This window comes from Etheostoma cragini, chromosome 8, assembly GCF_013103735.1.
Source record: "Etheostoma cragini isolate CJK2018 chromosome 8, CSU_Ecrag_1.0, whole genome shotgun sequence".
NCBI classification, from domain to species: domain Eukaryota; kingdom Metazoa; phylum Chordata; class Actinopteri; order Perciformes; family Percidae; genus Etheostoma; species Etheostoma cragini.
In genome coordinates this window covers 6,765,735-6,787,750 of record NC_048414.1, presented here as the reverse complement: position 1 = coordinate 6,787,750, position 22,016 = coordinate 6,765,735, and the positions used below count along the sequence as shown (strand labels likewise).

The following is a 22,016-nucleotide window of genomic DNA, read 5'->3' as shown; positions in this document are numbered from 1 at the left end:
CTGGCAATGCGTGACTACATACAAGTAAGTTCAGACTAACAGCTAAACCTCTCTTTATAGACACTTTCTCCCTGTCGTGTGCAAAGTGAGGAAAGATTTAGTCCCATAAGAAATCTCACAATCTCCTTGGTAGCAAATAAGCCATAAAATACAGAGGCAAAAATCTCTGGCATCCGCTTTTCAAAGGGGCCATAAGGGAGTCTTGACTTTCTCTTGGTTACATAAACAATGGAGCTTTAATGTCCCAATGCCTTTAACAGTAGAGCTACTGCCTGGCCACGAAGATTGGTCCCTCCCCTCCTTCTTTGCACAAACTGACCCTAAAGGCCAGACTGGCTTAGTAAAACTGCTTCCTGAAATGACCAACAACCAAAATTCATAATAGGTTTCTAAGTACAAATTCAATGATTCAGTAACAGTGGATGATGTGAAATATACATATCACTACATTGATGTGTTATAAAGTTGCAAGACCACACACAGTAGAGGAAAACTAGCAGAATTAACGTTAACAAAAAAAAGCTAAGTATAGGATTTACGAGAGAATAAATACAAAAGCAATACGGAGAATGAGAGAGGCAGGACATTGCCATTCACATTTGAACATTCCCAGTGTGAGAAAAGACAACACCAGCTCTTGTTAAATTTGTTGACATCTTTCAGGCAACTCGTTCTTTTTAACAAGACCAAAAACTTGGATCTGTCACAAAAATGAGTTTTGTTTTTATTTGAGAGCAAAAAGGGAAAGTGAGCATTTCCCTAGTTGAGAGCCAGCAGGCATTTCATCAGAAGTGATAGTACATATGCCTATGCCTGTGTGTGCATATGTGTGTGTGTGTGTGTGTGTGTGTGTGTGTGTGTGTGTGTGTGTGTGTGTGTGTGTGTGTTTACACAGCTGGAAGTAGAGAGTGAAATCACTTCAACTGCCGGGGGTTCCTGGGGTGTCTGCTGTGATCCCATTAAAAGGCAGACAGGGTTTGGCACCCTCTCCAGAAAACAAGAGGACTTACCAAAATATCCCTGCATTAGAGCTCAAAAAGCAGGCCAAGTCCCTACAAACCCCTGTTGAATTTACTTAAGGGGCAAATGGCTCCCTCTCTAAACTCCTGATAGCTGATTGCTCTGGCAGGGTTCAGGTGGATCTGCTGTGGCCTCCAGCCCAGTTTCCACTTCATTCAAGTTTCCACTCAGACCTAGACTTGCCTCCACACCTCACTCTTGTCTCTCTCGCTCTCACTCTAACCCGCCCTCTTCACATCCTCCTCTTCAGGTCCAGCCCAAAAGCCAAAAACACTCACGTCAAAATTATTGAAACCTTCATATCAGTAGGGGTTTAAGTATCTATCTGTCTGTCTGACTGTCTATGCTGATTTCAATCTGTCCTCCCTCTCTTCCTCCTTATCTACTTCCCACTATCACCCTGTACTGTAGTTGCCAATGGAGCTTCCTGTAAAATGTGATTCACCCATGAGGGGAAATCACGTTGAGCATAGCTGTGGTGGAGATCTAACCAAACTCAACAAACCCATTCCTTGATTTATACATCTTACAAACTCTTGATATACTTCTGTGTTATGGTCTGCGTTACCAGACAGAGGTCCAAATTTACAGTATCGATCCCCAGGCAACCTCAGCGGCGCCCCGCTCCGCCTGCCCGCCCGCCTGCCTGCCTGCCTGCCCGCCCGCCCGCCTGGCCGCCTGCCTGCCTGCCTGCCAGCCTGCCTGCCTGCCCGCCCGCCCGCCCGCCTGCCTGCATGCCTGCATGCCTGCCTGTTCTAGGAAAACTTACTGGCCACGCTGTGATACTGCTGGGGATTGACAAGCCTCCAGGGCTCACTCACTTCTCTAAACAAGGCCTTTTTCACATTACACACACGCTTAGACAAGCATGCTCACCCCCAGTCGCACTGTACACACAAGCACATAGTCTCCAAAAAATCCATATATCAAAACACACAAGCTTAAGCCTTGCTAAGCAGTAGGCAAAGCGTGAGACCAAGCATGCTGCTCACTAATCTTCGGAGGCCTGTACTACAAAGCAAGATTTGGCGTTAACTTCAGGTTCAACCCAGGGCTTTCTGTATCACGATGGTGGATCACTTGTTTCTGGGTTAAATCGCTGTGGTAACTGATGCTAAACACCTAACCTGGTCGGTAGCAGGTCATGTTGGAGATAAGAGATCATCAGATGTAAAAGCACCACCTACTGACCAATCACATACTCAATTGATAACGACGTCACCGTTCATAAAAGATCCGCTGGAGCTCGGTGCACGGAGAGGGAGAGAGAGAGAGAGAGAGAGAGAGAGAGAGAGAGAGAGAGAGAGAGAGAGAGGTGTCCTCATAAAAGTTAAAACATTCAGAGACCATCAACCCCATTAACATTCCCCGATGGGTATTTTCATGAAAGACAGAGTGAAGGGGAGTGAAGGAGCATGCTGGGGTCCAGCAGGGCCTGTAATGTGGATCAAAGCGGCAGAAAATGGACTAAGTGTCTGTTTCATTAGCCTGCTGTTCCAGCCCTGCTCTGTTTACAGGCCTGATTGAGCTTCAGTGAAAGCACATCACTGGCTGTTCACTTATCGTTTGTGCACTGTCCAGACCAATAAAACTCTTATCCATACATAAACAAGCTGCCAGATCCTGCAGGGAAAAACAGTGGCGTGGCACACAGAGTGAAGCACACTTGCATGTAATTATAGCAAAGACCAAGCAATTAAAATCACAGTATCAAACTCACACACTGTGGGAGGTGGGGAGGAGTGTGGACTAAAATGATAACCGCATGTTAACCACAACCAGAAAGACAGACAGAGGGAGAGAATGTGTGTGAGTATGTGTAGGTCTATATATGCATGCATTTATGTGAGATTCAATATTTGATAGCAAAACCTAAGCTACATTTTACCTGTGTGGCCTTTGGTCTTTGGAAAATCAGTTGAGACGAGGGTCAAAAGTGGGGCTGTAGGACATAAAAGAAAGAAATGTGTTATGCAGATGTAGCCAGACACTGCCAATAAACTGGGTCATCCCCCGGTCATCTACACAAATCTACAGTGCCAATTTCAGCAGCTTTACAATACATTTTTCCTCATCAATTACTGATGTAGCAGCAAACCGAGCTTTTATTGCACTTAGCAGATAATGCACACTGGTCTTTTTGTAGAAAACTGCAAAGATCAGTGAGACCAAATCTTTTCTTGCAATGATAAAACCTCAATTCTCCTAAGCTGATCTTTTAGCCCAAATGGTCTCCTATCTCTCTAGACAAGCAGAGGGATAGAATCTTTAGCAGTCATAAACATTTGACAGGATTTTGTAGCAGAGATAAACATGTTTAAATGTGGCATATTAATGTGGAAACTGTGATGATTTAGGACAGGACTGAGCAAGAACAGTCATCATAAAACCGTAGAGTAAATCTTTCTTGTTCCAGTGGGCCAATTTGCCTTGCAGCCAGTAGACTTAGACACACTAAACAAACAAATAATTCAAACAAGTAGCATCAATTAAGTTGAGCAATCAAGAACACCTTTTAATTTGTAAGGCAAACATATTTAGTAAAAAACTGGGTAGGTGCGTAGTAATGGGCAAATATGGTCAAAAATATAATCGTCAAAGCATTGTGGTGCTAGAATTCAAAATCATATGTTTTATAAGTGTACCTAATGTGGAGTACCTGAAAAGTTCTACATTTGGATAAAAACAATTTACACTTGCAAATTGTTTATACTTATAGTTCTCTTAAAGTGAACCAAAGTGAACCAATAGAAAAGAGACAGTTATTTTTGCGCTGACATTGTCAGGTTTCTTGAAAGAGGACTCAGTTCTCTTTCTGGTCCACGTCAGCTCTGATGGGGCCTCGGGGTAAAATACATACAGAAAGACAAAAGGCAAAACAAACCTGAAGCTTGTTGTGATCACATACGGTTCGTTTCAGAGGGGGCTTAGTCCCTTTGGAGTGTTCACATAAGTCCACAAATTGCTAACCAATATGTCTGAGTTCTTTTGAAACAACAAAGAAACCAAAGTTTTGATTAACTTTAGTTTTACTCAACAAGTATCTTTTAGGTATATAAAAACATGTTGAGTGCTTTTTCATACTCATAAAATATTTGCAATGCCAAAGTATTTTAAATCTAGCATTGCTTACATCCATGTTTACCATCTTGCAGTCTTTTTCTCCAATGCTCTGCTGGCACAAAGCAGCTTACAGTATCTTTCCAATCTTGTAATCCAATGTGGAAAATCTGTCAGCCAGTATCATCAATCAGTAACAATCAAGTCAGTGGAGCTGTTACCTCTGCCAAACATGTTGCTATTTGGTGCGGGTATGGCAAGCTATGGCATGCCAACAAATGGATTACAGAATCATGACAGCACATTGATATGTGCCCACCCCAATACTGTGCTGCCAACAGCTGCATTTTGCGAGACCTGCAGGCTGGCCGGCCCCATGCGGTCCTCTATTTCAAAATACAAGAATTCTTGAATGAAATCAATCATAAGCTGCAACAGACCTACCGTACTTTGCAACGTGTTAACAGTGAGACAATCCACACTTAAAGTGTGGACATGATTTATTCCAGATAATTTTAAACTACAATTACATCTGCCATTTGCAGGGAAATAAAAAACCTGCAAGGCTTTGATGATTAAGCCATGTACCCCAAACACCTTTTACACATTCAATTTCAACAAGATCTATGGTAAGTGCGTACAACAATGCAATCAACTATAGAGAGGGTAAACCGCATGACACGTGCCTGAACTTATCCTCTGGCAAATATCCCTCAAATATAATGAGCACACACGTACACTGTACAGATGCAAATAAAACATACAAACACACACCAGTGCCAGGCGGACCCTGTGCAGGCCTGTTTTGGAAGGCAAATGAGTGTTGGAGATGAGGATGTGTGTGGAAGATTGGGCCTGCTCAGAAGCCACTGTGCATGAAGCCTTGGAACAAAAACATGGAACGAGTAATTGAATGAAAAACATTCTCTTGCTGGATCAAGACAGTTTTCTGGCACAGTGGTAAAAGCATGAGGTCGGTACAGGCTTTAGTTTTTTGCTGCCCTCATTGTGTTTGCAGCACTTTTATTTGGTTAGCCCCTTTGAGTACATCCTCCCTATGCCAAGGCATGTATAATGTCATGAACCTGTGTTCTACTGTTTACAAAAAGTATAAATCAGATCTAATAGAGGGTGAAAAAGACCTGTTTCCAGGAGTGAGAGAGACAGAGATTGGCAGAGTGGTTGGCTGCTACTCTCCCTCTCCAGGGTTGCAGGTCTCCTGCCAAGATGGACGAGTGCTGTGCTCCTGGTTTCACAATTTTATCACAACCACACATCCACACACAAACACACAGCCGGTCTTCTCTCTGCATGGCTTCTCAACCCACACCCTGACACTATTACTGTCATTCACACTTACATAAACCAAAGGCAGACACGAGGAATGAGTCAGTGGCATGCTGATAAGCATTGCAACAAGAGGTGCAGCAGTCTCATGCACACAAACAAAAATAAATGGTAAAGTGTACGCCAGGCAAGGGCTCACATAGTCTACGTAATTTACGATGCATGGCCACAGAGAAAGAAACCATATGTGTCAACAAGCTCTTAGTTTTACTTGCTTTTTGCAAGCTGGCTGCCATAATCAACAGAACATATCTTATTCTACTGACTCCCTGGGAAAGTTTTAATTATCTCTTAGAGGAAACTAAATAGCAGCCCATTACCTTAGTTGTATGGGAATGGTATCGTTTGAGATAGAGAACTCTGACCTCTGTTTGCATCTTTCACAGTTTTTTCACATGTGATTTGTTTAACTGAGAGGCCCAAATCTTTGATCTTGAAAGTCTCTTCTATGTCGGCATAACAATGTGGGAAGTTTTTGACTGACATCCTGTCTTTGATGTCAGAAGAAGAAGAACTACAGTATAAACTGTGACAGTACCAATAACAATGATAGTAACTGTTGCAAAACGAAAAATAAAAGTAATAGGACTAGATAGAAGAAAAAAAATCAGTAACAAATAAAAATACTGTTACAATCTTAAATTAATGAAGAAAGAAAATACATAAATTATATATTGTGTTTGGTGTTATACCTATAACATATATCAGTATATACATTGTAATCTATTTTCTACTGATAGCTTGCTGGTACATGTGATGATTTTGCCAAAATTGGCATAAGTTTCCTGGCTCCTAGTTTTTACAGGAAATGGGGTGTCTCCTGCAGATTTATGTATTTATGCTCTCTTATGCAACGAGAAATCAACTGACTTACAGCAACAATTAAATAAATGACTTTATTGCACATAAAAAATATTTAAGCTTAAAATCAACGAGGTGGCTGTGGTCTATTTGCATTTGTTTTGTTAATGTTGCATGTTGTGATCTATTTGCGTGTGTTTTTATTGTTGTGTGTTATGGGTTATATGCGTGCGTTTTATTTTTGTTGCGTGATGTGATCTATTTTGCATGCATTTTAATAAGTTGCACTTGTGATGGTTGGTTTTAAACAGAAAGGTGATTTGAGAGAGCCGATTTAGAGGGGAATGAAAAGCAGATCATACCTCCCTTGCTCAGTGAGGTACCGGGCACTTTTTTCTGGCACACACAGATTCTCTTTTCTTCTGTAACTTTTGTCCTATCTCTCTTTTGTCCACACAAATACACAAAACCATGTATCATCCCGTCAACAGGTTTAGGTTCTAATACAAAAGCAACAACTTCAACAACACACAAGTAGTGTCACCAGGGTACATTCTATGAGCCAAGGTTTTACATAAGGGATTACAGTGTGTGCACAACCTGAAACATTAAAATACACTTCAAAGCCATTCATGGAGTTGGGTTTTAGTTTTGTCCTTTATATATTACTGTCACAAGTGCATGTGAGGAGGGTTGACCTGAACAGGAGCCATGACAAAAATCAAATCGTCTTTAAGGGATTTAAATGTTGGACTTACGATGTAACTAGATGATCTCAGTCCTTGCTGAACTTGCTGAAACCATGACTAAACCAGCATGACATATTGTCATTCCTGTTTCTAATTAGGTCAGGATCCAGCTTTTTCCAGAATTATTATCCATCTGAGTAAAAAGACCCTGGTGTGCTGCAGTCCCACCTGCATCAAGAGCACACGTTCCAAGACCTAGTGGTGACCCAGAAGTCGTTAACATTGCTTCATTGCACAGCTAACATGAAAGTATTTTGTTAAAGTGCTCATTTTATGCTGTTTGGCTTTTTTCCTTTCCTTTATTGTGTTATATATCTTTTTTGTGCATATTATAGGTTTACAAAGTGAAAAAGCCCAAAGTCCACCCCAAAGGCACTTTCCATCTGCAACAGAAAACACTGTTCACAAACTGCTCGGAACAGATCTATTGCAGTCCAACCTTTACATCTGTGATGGCCGTTATAATGTAACACACGTTATAACGCTCGCCTAGCTGCTAGCGTGGCACGCCCTCCTACTCTGCTTCTGACTGGCAGGTTGTCCTTACCTAGCTACTTAGTTGAGACCGACCGATATTTGGTGATTTAAAAATCTGATATATCAACAGATATGTATTTTTTTAAATATATCCAGAAACGTATCACAAAACATAAACAGACTTCCCTAACATTTGTTATTAGTAGTTATTTATGAGTCTTCACTAAAATAATAATATGATTTAAAAAATAAACTTGTTTGTTTCACAACAGAACAGAGGAAGATCAAAATATATTAACGTTCTGATGTATAAAATGTATAAAGATACAAACTTAAGATATGACACTTAAAGTCCTTTGAACAAAAGTGTTGCCAACTTGGACGTTGTAGCGCGTCCTCTGGTGGACAAAATATACAACGCCAACGCTCACATGGTTGAAGGGTTTCGACCATTTTGAAAAATGTTTTTTTAAATATTCATTTATCTGCAATTATAAATCCGATACAGATAGTTTGGAAAATGCCTAGTATCGGCCCGACAGTATATTGGTCTTGCTCTACTACTGAGCATGTGCAACTTTCAACAAAGATGGAATAGAAGTGCGATGCTTCACTCTGTAGCTAAAACAGCGAGCTCAGCACACAGGGTGAAAAGAGGAGCTGGTGTTGTTTTTTGTTTAAAGGGGCGGCTGTGGCTCAGTGGTAGAGCGGTTGCCTACCAATTGGAAGGTTGGTGGTTCAATCCCTGGCCCTGTAGTCCCATGTCGAAGTATTGATTAACTTTCAGCAAGACACTGAACCCTGAGTTGTCTGTGAGGGTAATCTGATTAGCAGGTGGCAGCCTCAGTCACAGTGTATGTATGTGTGTGAATGGTGAACGGTTCCTGTATGACGTAAAAAGCGCTTTGAGTAGTTTTTAAGACCAGAAAAGCGCTATATAAATACAGTACATTTACATTCAAATTACACCACGTTAACCTTTTCTGATATAACCTCTAAATACAATTATGAACCTGAAAATGAGCAGAATGCGAGCCCTTTAAGCTTACAAGCATATTGTTAATACATTTAGAACAATGTTCTTACTATGTAGAACAAAAAAAACCTATTATAACTGCAACTTAACACTATTCATTTGACAGAAAGTCCCTATTATAATACTCTGTTAATTATGATAAGGAGCCTTTTTATTCACCATCAGGTTAAAATAAGTTTTCACAAAGGTTATTCGGTCTGTGCTTTGCTGCGGGGTTATCAGACCATGCTGATTTATCCAACAGTAGAGGTGATGTTTTTACATTTTTTGACATTATTAAAAGCTGCTGGAATACACACTGAAACTCATTAAACAATCCCTCTACAGGCAGCCGTCCAGACTCATGGTTTGAAAAATACCATCTTCGTATGGAAAATGATATAAATGTCTTTCATAGAGGGAAAATCTTATTCACGTGAAGACTCAAATGACGTGCTTTCAAGCAAACATTTCCCATACAATGCTTCTAGGCTCATGCTTTTGAGCTTCCTTTATTCAGCTGCAATCCAGATGATAACTTCAACATTCTTTATGTCCTCCAGCGACATGGTTATCATGTTTGATCAGATCACAAAATTGGCAAGATGTGCAAGTCAAAACAAATATCTAAAGCAATCCTCGTTTGATATACAGCAGATTCAAGCACACAGAGTCTTTAAACAGATATCCAGTCTTATGAGCTGTTTTTGTGTACGGTGAATCTGCAGGAAGCATTAAGATCCTAAATCAAGATCATGTTGTTATCCCAACTGACGTCCCACTTGAAACCAGGTGCCATGACAGCCTGAGGCCAAATCACACTTCTGCAGGAACAAAAACATTGCGGCAGTCTGCACAGAAACACAAACACAAAAAACAGCCACACCACAACCTATGCTATCATATATCCTTCCACCAGCAGAATCAGAGAGGCCAGGAACCTACACTGCACCAAACCACAAGTCCCTTAGGAATCCTGGCCAGAATGAATGAAAATCCAGACAAATACAACACTACATTTGACCTGCCTGTGATTGAAGCGTACATATGTGCAATTACAGAAATGTAAGTTTGAATAAAAAAATAGTTGTAGACATAAAAGTCTATGATCTCATTCTAAAATTCTTACCAGTAGTGCTACTTACAAATAAATCATTAGGCTGTGGACTTGCGGTCCAAACCAGCTAGCCCATTGATTTATAGAGAGCAGAGTAGTCGTATCACATTTTTGTTGGACCACAGCACTCTTTGGCAAGTGAGACCACTATTCCACCCCACATTGGCAAACATCCACTCACCCGACATCCTTCTCTAACCCCTCAGGTCTCCTCCTAGCTACTGGACACAATGACATACCCCTGCCAAGTCACAACTGTTTGTCAGGCACAAAAACATAAAAAACAATCCTAAAAGTGGAGGCTCCTTTTTAGTTACAAGTCGTTCTGCCAAGACATTTAGGTTTGTCTACAATAACACATTAAAGCCCTATGAGACAGGAATGCCTGTTTTTATTCCGCCTACAGGAGGAGTATTCAATGGAAAGTGGGGGAGAAGAAAAGTTTTGGTTAGAGGACATTGCAAATGTGCTCAAGTGGTTATTTGCTGCATGAAGAGTGCGTTCAGGAACTGGACAGAGGCATGTACTGTATTTCTGAGGAAGCTGAAGACATTTGGTATCGTGTTCAGATTGGACCAAGAACCAGTGTTAAGAGTGTGCCTCGTGTCTCAAACAATGCTTTTGAGTTACGATGCATTGTTTGAGGTTTGGGCATATGGTTGAGTAGAGGTCTAGTGCACAGCGCAAACTCGACTTTCTGTGTCTCTTCATTTAAATCTCTGCAGTCCGAACAAAAGAAAAGGTGCTACAAGGTGGCTCTAAAGTCAAATCATTGTTGTATGTATGTGTATTAATCCTGTGATTTGTTACACTGGGACGTGTTCCCAAGTCCTACAGCCAAAATCAAGCTTCAAATCTGCTTTGGTTCTAACCAATAGGAGAGATCAGCAGGACTTCCCATCGACTTCTACAGTATAGCCTGTGTACAGCCTGTGTCATATGAAGTCGGTCAAAGATTTACTACCAGAGTGCCTAGTTAAAAGGACTTTTTGTGAATCAAGAATACTGTATTCCCTGGATTATCATCAGCATGTGAACCACTCAGAAAGGCTTTACTGTAGTTAGACTAGGATGTCCTAATTTTAACAGCATGTCTGACCGACACTGTCATGGATTGTCTGAAAAAAATTTGTTTTTGTCTAAACTGCCTGTATTTCCAAGAGGAGACTGGAGGAAAATCATACAAATAAGCACCAGAGTTGGTATGTTTACTCTTCAGCGCAAACACACACTAAACCAGTCTGGAGCATAAAAGTGAGCACTGGAGTTTGTAAAAAGTGAACACTCACACACACACACACACACACACAGTATAGTATAAGACTGGAACTGTTTTTGAGTCATACCACTCATATTTGACACTGACAGAATTGGTTTTATGCCACCTTCTGTAGAATTTATACATTTCTTCCATATTGTGTAATAAATGTAGGAGCAGCTGGAACACAAAATATCAAGTTTCAGTATCAATGTCAATTCCAGTGACAGCTAAGAGCTTGCCACATGTGCCTGCCGTTGGGGTGGGGGCTTAGTGAAAGAGTCTAGTAAAACAACATTCTCCAGCTATACTAATTGGCATACCTTCACATGAGCTGGAATGCTATGATAACATCCACCTCCATTCTTGGAGGAAGCCTTGATCTTGGAGGCGTTTACTGGGTCAGGGGACCTTGATGTGGATGAAAGCATGGTAGAGGGGCTTCATTATAGATATACAGAGCGGGGGATGGTCTCTCACTCTTGGACAGACACATGGTATTTGGATATGTTGGGGGATGCTGATGCATCTAGCAATGGTATTGTGATGCACTGGGGAATAGAGGGAGGCTTTGGCTAAGATTTCTGTCATTTAGGGGCCTCTGCTGTTGGGTAGCTGTCACGCCCCATGCACAGTTGGGGGCTATGAGGCAGGGGGACTAGTAAGGAAGTGGGGTGGGTTTAAGGACAAAGTGGAGCCCTGTCTCTGCAGGGATGGTTACAGAGGCATGGGATTGATGGGGTGGTGATGAGAGATGGAGATGTCAGGGAACAGACACTCATTCAGAGTGGAACCAGTAAGTGAGGCCTACTGGGGAACTCTGGGGCCCATCATTAACTCCACTCTCTGGCCAGGGCTGGGGAGGATAACTTGGGGGAGGGGAGAATAAAGAAAAAGGGGGTGACTGTCCAGTAGGGTTCACACACATCACCCCACTATGGTTTTATTATTCTGGACTGTGACCTGAGCCAGCTGCCCCAGCGTCTACAGAGCCTACAGTATGTGTCCATGCAAGGCGCCGTGAATCAATTACTTCTCTATGCTACCTAAGTAAAAAACAACGTCATAGTGTATCATGCAAGTAAATGGTGGAGGAGAAATAACATCCTTTGTTTGAAGGGCATGACATTTAGGTTCAGCGCTCCATCGCAGGGCCTCCCAGATATTTCAGAGAGCAGACACACAGAAATATGAGACTGATAAGAATCAGTCAGCTAAGGTCATACCAGGTACTCAGAGGAACAATGTAGGCGATATCCATATACAAATGCAAGTAGGGATGCATTAAACCGTTTGTTTCTCTCTATTCCAATGCCTCAACTCTATGCGTTAAAGATTTTTCTGATCACCCAATACTACTTTTGCATCTGTCTTTTAAGCAATGTACTCTTCATACCACCTCTTTTATGTCGTGAATGTAAGTTGTGTATGTTTGCACGCACTGTATTTTTTTATTTTTTATTCTCACTTAGGAGAGATTTTCAAGTGTTTATTTGTGGCGGCCTCCTCTGGCTGCCGCAGACAGACAGAGAAGTGGATGGATGAATCGGCTATTGTTTAGGGTGCATGTGGCATATACGTCAAGGGACAGAGTAACAAGAGACAGACCCTCTCCACATCCCCACCAGGGAGCTGAGCCAGAGCAACTCTAGTCGTGTTCAAATAAATTCTTTCCTGTCCAAATTGACACCCTTCCGTTGCCATGGTGTGGCTTTGGGTTAGTTTACAGTAATTTGGAGTCTGGGTGGCACAGGAATGTGGTGAGGGACAGAGGCTTATGGTGCACTTAAGATGACTTACGTGCTCAAATTATGGGGTGGGATTCCAACACTTATCTCACTTTTATCTTCTCACATATACAGAGGTGGTTTACCTGCTGCTAGAAAGAAGAAAGCAATTATTTAAAATGGGTTATATATGAATCGTCAACAACGCCATACTCCTGCTGTGTTGAAAACGTTCTTGCTCTGTAATAAAGGCTTAGCTATTCGTCACTCTCATAAGATCATTTTAGACCTATTGATCCATGTTTCATTACAAAAGTCAATGTTATTTTTTGTTTGGTAAAATGGCCCAGATTGAATGTTTTGAATGGCATTTCATACAGTACCATTTAGTTGGATTTAAGGGGGAACAAAAATGACCTCCTTCAAGGTAGGGCTAACTGAAGGTGCTAACCTTAAACATAATACTTTCTGTTTAAAATCAAGCAGATCCTATTTGGAACTGCCTCGAAGCTGGGCAAAACCCATTCCCAGCCAAAGCATCTGCTCTTCATAAAAATCAATTAACCTCACCAAACCAAAAACATCCAGCGGTGTGTGTATTATTTGCATCAGGTACAGTATAGACTGCCCCACAGCAGGACTGAACGTTCACATGCTTATGAAAGGTTTTAATCAGTTTTAGTCAAATTCAATGATGGACCTACATGTGGTACTGTCTTCATTTTCAACATATAGATCTAATAAACGCTTTTCATGTACGTTGGCAAGAGAGACACATGGTGTTCATAAGTGACATAATGCAATGCTCTCCTTGCTAAAAGGTAAAGGAATCCCCACTGCACAGATATATTAAATACACACATGGATATATGCACACATTCACATAACAGTTCGCTTACACTCACTGTCACTGTTTCCTTGTCTCTTCCACACTTTTTTTGTCATATAATCATCATTTATATTGTCAGTACACTTTCTGAATTCCTGTTTCAATGTAAAAACCTGCACTTGATTGGGCGATGAGGCAGGCTTGAAATATAGCTCCTTTTTAAGTCAGCATCAATCTTTCCTCTTACAGGTAAAGACAGGCCTATGAGCACAGTTTCACTACGACTTACATGCATATACTAAGCAGGAAGCAGTGTCCCCTTTATGTGGCTAGGCAGAAAGTAAGGGTGTGGAGGTCGGGGTGGTGGATGGGCGTGTAGCACATCTGACTTTCAGGCAGGACACACAAGTTTGCAACCCGTCCCAAACGTGCAATTAATATTCACCTTTTGATTAAGCGTTACTAGGCCTAACAGTAACCAAGTGTTGTAGTTGCCTTACTTTATTTATACCTTAAATTGCTATAGTTGCCATGTGCAGATAAAATACAAAGTGTGAATTTAAGGACCACCACAATCATAACTGTACATGGTTTCATAACTGTACATGGTTTTAAAACACATGAAAATGAGAGATATTAAATTTTTAAGCAAGGTACTGTAGTGCAGAATTGACCAAGCTTTTATGTGATCAATGTGTTTATTTTATTTTTCTAAGACAGCAAGAAAAACACATGAATCCAATATAAAGTGCATTTCATGATATATGTTCTCAATTCTCAGTCAGTAAAGTTCTCAACCCCCCACCTCCAAGATCTCAGGATAAGTTAAAGCAATACAGCATCATGCATCACTTGCATCAAGCGTTGAAAGAAAACAGACAACATCCCTATTTTGCTAGCTCCTTTACCTTATTATAAGCACCAACCCACAGTGAAATGGTTCTCTCGCTCGCGCTATGCATTCCAGCCACTGAAAGCTACATGGTAATTACATCAAGAAGTGTTCAGCTATTGTATAGGTGTAAGTGTGTAAGGAGGTCGCCAGCGTAGAGCCAGCCTCTTTTTAGCGGTGGTTAGGCCTGCAAACACTACGTGTTGAGTGGGATATGATCATTGGAAGTCATTCAGGGGCATGGCAGATGATGAACATGGTACTACAGTTCCCAACATATCTAACAGTGTAGAGGACACCTGACGTCAAACATTCTCGTGTAAATAGATGAAGAAAACAGGGAGTACAAAACAGATGCAAAACTCTTGGTTTGACCCTCCTTTTTTAAAATACTGTGAAAAGTGTGAGGAGTATTCCAAGGTATGCCAGGGGTCATCAACTACATTTTTCCAAGGACCAGAACTTTCCTTAGCAGACACTCCGCGGGCTGGACTTTCAAATAGAGAAACTAACATGTATTTATCCCTAATACGCTAATTCTTGTTTGATCTTTTCACTTCTTAAGAAATGAATGCTGTATTTTTGTATCAGTGTGAGCAAACTCCTAAAAAATATGTGGGAGATGTCCATAATGACAACTGGCTCTTTAAAAGTATCTCAGATTAAGAGGCAATTCACTGAGGAGTGATGGTTATATAATAATGTATACTTTATGAAGACTGATTGCTGAAACGTTGTTGTAGTAAACTGTCACTGTCAAAGAGCCTGAAGCGAAAACTTGTGGAAAACCCAAGCTTTAAGTAAATGGACTGATAAGCAGTCTACTTGCTTGTAATTAAACAGTGCAGTTGCAAACAAATTCAACCTGCATTTTCTTTATGTATGTAGAATGATGATGCGTCATTCACATGCTTATTAGGTAGACACATGCATTAGTTTTGGTCTTAAAATACATCCATAGATTTACCGCTCCAGTGGAGAGGATGGTGTTTTTAGCCAGCAGTAAAGTATACAAGAACTTGTCCAAACTGCAAGATTTGTGGTGAACTAAGATACACAGTTAGTCTACAAACCAGCTTTTGTTTTAGCTTGTGCTTGAAGCTGCATAACATTTTGTCTGGTTTCTCTTGGTGTCCAGTTAAGTGAGACTAAATATTAGATCTGCAATACCAAAACTAAGTGGAATGAGAATAAAAATGCAATCACAGTGGGGCGGGTTTGCCCTCTCCCTGTGGAATGATATCTGCTGTGAATGGTGAAAAAGCTAAATACCAGAATGCATGTACTTCTTCACAATTTCATTATTATTATTATTATTATTATTCTGCGGGCCAGACTGAAAGCTTTGACAACCGCTGCCGTATGCCCTCATGGTTGACCTTAACTGAAGATACAGAAATAAAGAGAACCCAGGCAGGTTAAATGTAGTTTGGACCAAGCTTTTCACTCTAGTATAGATGTATTCAAATTGACTTACACAGTATAGTTGCATAGTTTTCCAGTCACATATTATTGTGAAAATTAAAGCAGTACGACTTCACGCTCAGAAATTGTATGTAGCAGGGGAACAAGCAGAGGCCAGCTATCCTTCAGTCTGCAGCTAACCCCAAACTGTTTTCAATGTCTGGAAGCAGGCTCCCAATGGAAGTGTTCTCCAGATGACAACTTCTACTCCAACAATCCAAATCCTCCTCCATCTCCAACTGTGAAACGCTGGTGAGGTGTGCAACACAGACCACTGGGGTCCCTATTGGTTATAATGAGGCACTAAGTCAAATCTCATATGTTTATAAAAGGAAGCCTATTATCATTATTAGAATTGCTTATTTCCATAAGTAGCTGACCTGGCCGTGACCGCTTACAACTGATTATTACAATAAATCTCTGCAGACACAAGACGCAGAGCAGTTAGTTTCTTTATGGCCACTGGTCCTCTTTCCAAGGCTGATCACCACATAGAACAAGACATCAAATGTGCAGTGAGTGCAAGGTCGGTACACTTCATCTTTCTATTTGAAAGACAGAAAAACATCTCAAGTCAATAAAACACTGAAGTAATGAAGTGTGGAGTTCACAGTGTGCCAGTGGAACAATCCAGCCTTGCACTGTGTAACAACAAGACCGGGTTAGGTCTACAACAGTTAACGATGCTGGAACATGAAGTAAAGCTGGACCACTTGTTTTATGCTAGCAGGAAGAAATACACAGTGCTAACTGGCGGCTGGGAGAATAAGTGCTGAAGGAGCAAGTTGTTGTTTTTGTGCCTGTAGTCTTGAAGAGAACGAGGAGTATAATCCGAACACGTGGAAACTTGCTGTTTTACTTCATTCTCTTTCAGCGTCCTTTGTATATAACCTCACAGCTTCATGTACACTAAACAGAGATCCAAGTGGAGACACCCAAATTCCAAGGTGGCAGCACTAAATCAACCATGCAGACAATCTTCAAACACACGCAAGGTGTTATAAGGTCATTTCCATACAGTTCTACAGGGGACTGTGGAACTGTATCTCTGTGATCTCATACAGTCTTGAATAAATAGGTTTAGGTCATTTTCAGATTTGCTAGTCTCTGGACTCAACTGCACAAAATTACAAAACATATCAAAAATAAACTTCAAGTGCAGCAACACAATTCTTTCTCACTCTCAATCGACCACAATCTGACTTGAAACTAATCATTTTTTACTTGTGGCAGAGTGAGGATAGCACTGGCTAGTGTGTGGTAAGCGCAGGGGGAGGTTAACAAAGATATAGGCCAGTAAAACAGCAGACATTATTATAACAGTTTGAATGGATCACAAAAAAACGAAAGAAAAACACTTGACCTGGCCTTGGAGATGATTTATAACTCCTCTGTTCTCCTCTACTCTGCTGGAGGACTAAACCAAAATGGCACAAGGCTGAAAGTAGACGCAGCAAGCTTTGAGCAGATTTGCGTTTTTGCACACGGTTTGAGTTAATGACAATGTGTGTATCATTTTTATCTAGAGCTATTGGCTGAGTCTTTTGTTTTGGTGGGTGGGAGTCAATGGCTGGCTCTATTGCTCCATGTAAGATCTGGCTCTGTTTACCTAGTCCTGATGGAGTCCAGATGGGCTTCCTATGACTCTCCTCTCTTTAACAGGCTTGCTGAGTCTGGACCACTGAATCCAGCAGCTGGGCATAGTTTGGAGGACCGTCTCTGGATGGGCAAGGAAGAACCCAGATGGTTCTTAATTTGAAAGCAAGAGACGGTTGATGTTCCATCACGGAAAACCTGGATATTAATTGTAGTGTGAAGTTCAGCTAGGGATGGAAAGCTATAATCCACCACAGGAAGTGACTAAATGAAGTGGACTTTATCCCTCTGTTGTATTGGTAGAGAACTGCACCTCAGTTCTATTAATATTGCAAAGGACAGAAGTGATTTATTAAATGCATGAAATAATCCTAAATTGAAACCTATTTTCACATACCCTAAAGTGGCCTTTCCTTTTAGGACTGCACACAACTTCTTGTGGGCCAGGTTTCACACTCTTTATGGTTAGTCTCATAAGGAAACCAGGCCTTCCTCTCCTCCACAAAGAAGACAGGGGGCTTCAGGGAAAAATAAGACCCTGGGCATAATGCATAGATAGTCTCCAGCCCAGTTTCTCTCTATGGAAAAGCACTCCTAATCCTTCAGGGTAATAGCTTCCATGTGCAGAGCCGCGATACTCCAAACAAAAACTGTAATAACATGGGAAAAGATTCATGTTATTGCACTGCATGTTATAATCTTCAAAGACTGACATTTCAGCTTGTCTGAGAGATGCACCTCTGATGCCTGCTAAGGATATAATGTCAGGTTTGTTTAGATATGTCACCAAAAGCTCCTCATCACTGTCTCTCTCTCTCATTCACATACACACAAGCATACATGTCACAATCACACATACTGTGTGAGCAAAGTAAAGCACAGTACGCAAAAATATATGGTATATTTGTAAGCCATCACAACCTTAAAACACATGCATAAATCAAACATCCACCTAAGTAAATATACATTTTGTTCATGGGAACCGCTTTCAACATGCATGTATCAACATACAATTTTAGTTATTCTAAATCAATACTGACGCAAGGTATAGTCCGACAAAAAAAAAAAAAGGTACTTACCGTGCATCTCTTCACTTGACTGACCTTAGTAGTAAAGTCAGTACATAAACCTAAATCGGTGTGAAACAAATACCTGCGATTACAAGCTTAAAGCTGGAATGGATGGAATGGATCATTTGGGACAGTCATGATGGAATTGAAACGCATCCAAATCAAATGAAAACACACCCTGACTCTGATACTACAAGTCCTCATTTTCCACCACACCTATAACTTTGCCACAGGCTGTTACTGTTGCTAATAAACGTTACTAACTATTGATACTAGAGATAGAACAGACATTCGTGAACATATGCTTACATCAAGTGTGTACACAGAGCAGCGATTGTGCAAACAGGTACACACACAGAAAGTTAACCGCAGGCACATATCAAACTATCTCGGCCTTGAAACACGAGATTGTTGGTCATGTTCCATACAGTCAGTGGGGAGACATTTGCAAGGTAAAAACCTACAAATATGCACAAGCATGTGTGCTCAACTAAATATCACTGATTGCACTCCCCTGCTTCCTCAATAAATGGGCCCTATGGACACCTCTCTGCTCAGTATGATTTATCCACACATGCACCACCCACAACGACAAAGATGATTCTGACAGTAATCTAGATTACACTGGCCTGGGCCAGGGTGGGGCGTGAAACAGCCTCTAAATATGTTGTATACTGATGCTCAACAGCAGCATCCTTGACAACTGTGCAGTTTGGGTCCTTCCTCCACTTTTACTTACGGCTGGAAATGTTTGGGAGGCCACTGATGCTAATTAAGAAACATTTTTTTAAAGCAAAAGTTAAACTTCTGGGTGTATCTTGGGCCTGTGGACACTTGAATGCAGTCTCAGTTTGGATCTGTATCATCCAAGAGGATTGGAGGCAGACAGATGTTGTTGACTGCATTCACGTGGCGACAGATGCTGCATTTATTTGTGATTTATTTGTAAATATATACATGTGCACAGTAAATGGGTCACACGTGTTCTGACCCCGCATTTAATGAGCATGTTATGGGTTGGGATCACGATGACAACAATGACCTCTTTAACCCCATCGAGTTCCTTACATGTGGCAGCACTTTTCGGCACATCCAGACATGCATGATACATTTATTGCATCTATTAAAAGGGATGTTATTGTTTTAAGACCAACCAAGAGTAAGAACTGGCATGAGTTGATAGTATGTGCGCTTGATGGGGACAACGTTACAGATGCTTAACTAATCTGTACAGTCCCATCATTACAAAAGACACCTTTTTCGGTGTCACTTCCTTTTCCTGAACATATGGCCTCAGACTGCAGTCTACTGTCCAGTCAGACCCACATCTTTGACAGCATAAGCTCAGCATAGCTCCAATGTAGTTGGTCTCCCTCACCAGTTGTAAAGTCAAAGTGACAGTCTTAGACCGAGTCATGCCCAAGACTGAAGGTAGAAACAAAACCAGTAAGTACACTTCAAAAGGCATCCCACCATTCAATTGCATGCATTGACATGTATACTGTATGCCTCAGCATTTGAGCCAGTTGGAGAAAAGAGGAAAGGGGCGCTGACACTTTCCATGAGTCCCCTTCATTACTTAACACCCAAGTGCCGAGACATCTACCCCAAGCTCAATAGACTGGCCTGCAGCAGAGACCTGAGTGGCTGCCCAGTACATTATATGATTGACACGTAAATGGATATCGGCCCTTAATGCTTAAAACTTATATGAGCAAATACAGTCCTTCAGTCCACAGTAGTCATTCTCACATAAAATGTCCTTGTTGAATCCACTTTCATGCATAATGGTCCATTTCTCTTTTCTTTCCATTTCCCTTGCTCTGCATCACTTTTTTTTTTAATCACCTGGCATGAATCTGCTCCAAATATTTACTTAAGTGATTGTTCATTCCAAAATCTGACAGATGACAAAAAAATACTGCACTCACTCACCCACCCACCTTCAACGTTATGGCATGGATATGTCTGCACTGGCAGGTATGGATCCCTTGCGGCTACCTCTAACTCTTACATAACCCACTGTAATTTTGCTCCAGGAATAATTTGTTTAAAAATGCTGCGAGCCATTGGACTACTGTAGCTGTGGAATGAAAGGGGTGTCCAGGTGCACTCAGTCCCCCTTTTGTCTCCAAGGACAACTACATCACCATCGTCCTACCAGATAACAATGGAATGATTGGATCTTCCTGAGCCACCAACCTGACTCCAAATTCCATCTGTAGGAAAATAGAGAAGCCATTGTTCCTTTAAAGCTAGTGCATAGTTTTTGTCTCCCCCATGAGGAATTCTAAGTAATTACAACACCACTCTTGATGCAGCCACATGACACAAGCCTTCTGCAATCGCACACCGGCCCCTTGCCCAAGCAGTTTCTTGTAACCAAGGGGGACACGGAGGATTAAAAAAACATAATGTACTCTCCAGAAGAGGTAATTTTCTTCACTCTAGTTTCTCCTCGCACATGTCACCAGACATGTGGTAGAGCAGATCTTAATTAGCTTTGTATTAACTCATTTGGCAATGGCTTGAATGAAACAGAGGTTCATTAACATAAAACAGTTACGCACTAAAGCGTTAACACTCCAATACAAATAGGCAATCTACCCATTGCAGTCCTCTCTCAAAAATGTCTTTATATATTATATAATATTTTGTCCTTGGAGCTTGCTGTTTTGTTTGGAGCGGGAGATTGGTCAGAGAATCAGTGCAGCGGGTGCGGTATTACATTCAATTTATTGCAGTGTTCGTTCCTACCTCACCTATGGTCATGACCGAAAGATTGAGATCCAGGGTACAAGTGGCCGAAAGTATCCTCAGGAGGGGGGCTGGCATCTCCCTTAGAGATAGGGTGAGAAGCACAGTCATCCATGAGGAGCTCGGAGTAGAGATGAAAGGAGCCAGTTGAGGTGGTTCCAGCATCTGGTAAGGATGCCTCCTGGGTGCCTCCCTAGGGAGGTGTTTCAGGCACGTCCAACTGAGAGGAGGCATAGGGAAGACCCAGGACTAGGTGGATGGATCATATCTCCAACCTGGCCTGGGAACGCCTCGGGATCCCCCGGTCGGAGCTTGTTAATGTGCCTTGGAAAAGGGACCTTTGAGGTCCCATGCTGGAGCTGCTCCTTGGACAGCTAATAATCACAAAAGGCCATTCTCTTTCATTTTGGCCTCAGCCAGAGTGTCACTCTCACTTTCCATGATTTATATATTCTCTCCCAGAATTTTTGCCTCTTTCATATCTTCCCTTCCCCTCCTAAATTACAACAGCTCTGTGTGATTTAACACACCTGGGTCGAGGTCAAGCAACACCCAGTGTTCGCTAGTGACCTTTACAACAGCTGCAAATGCAAGTGCTTTGACACACAGTCTGGGTCGAATATGCATTGACAGCCTAACCCAAGCTATTAGTGAGACACAGAATACATACACGTTTGTGTATGGAAGTACTGAAGCCAAGTCATCTGTGGTGATGAAGCACCGACGGGCAAGCGACGATGAATGCGCCACACTCCACATCTATAATAATAATAATAATAATACATTTTATTTAACAGCGCCTTTCTAACACTCAAGGACGCTTTACAGACAATAAAA

The 22,016-nt window shown here is 41.5% G+C and overlaps 1 long non-coding RNA gene across 1 annotated transcript in view; it reads right to left on the bottom strand.

Annotated features, from left to right (window-relative positions):
- Positions 1 to 2,906: 2,906 nt before the first annotated feature.
- Positions 2,907 to 22,016, bottom strand: part of LOC117949145 — a 47,302-nt gene continuing 28,192 nt past the window's right edge. The window contains exon 3 of the long non-coding RNA XR_004657632.1: positions 2,907 to 2,962. This is a non-coding gene — a long non-coding RNA (uncharacterized LOC117949145). The remainder of the gene's footprint in view (positions 2,963 to 22,016) is intronic.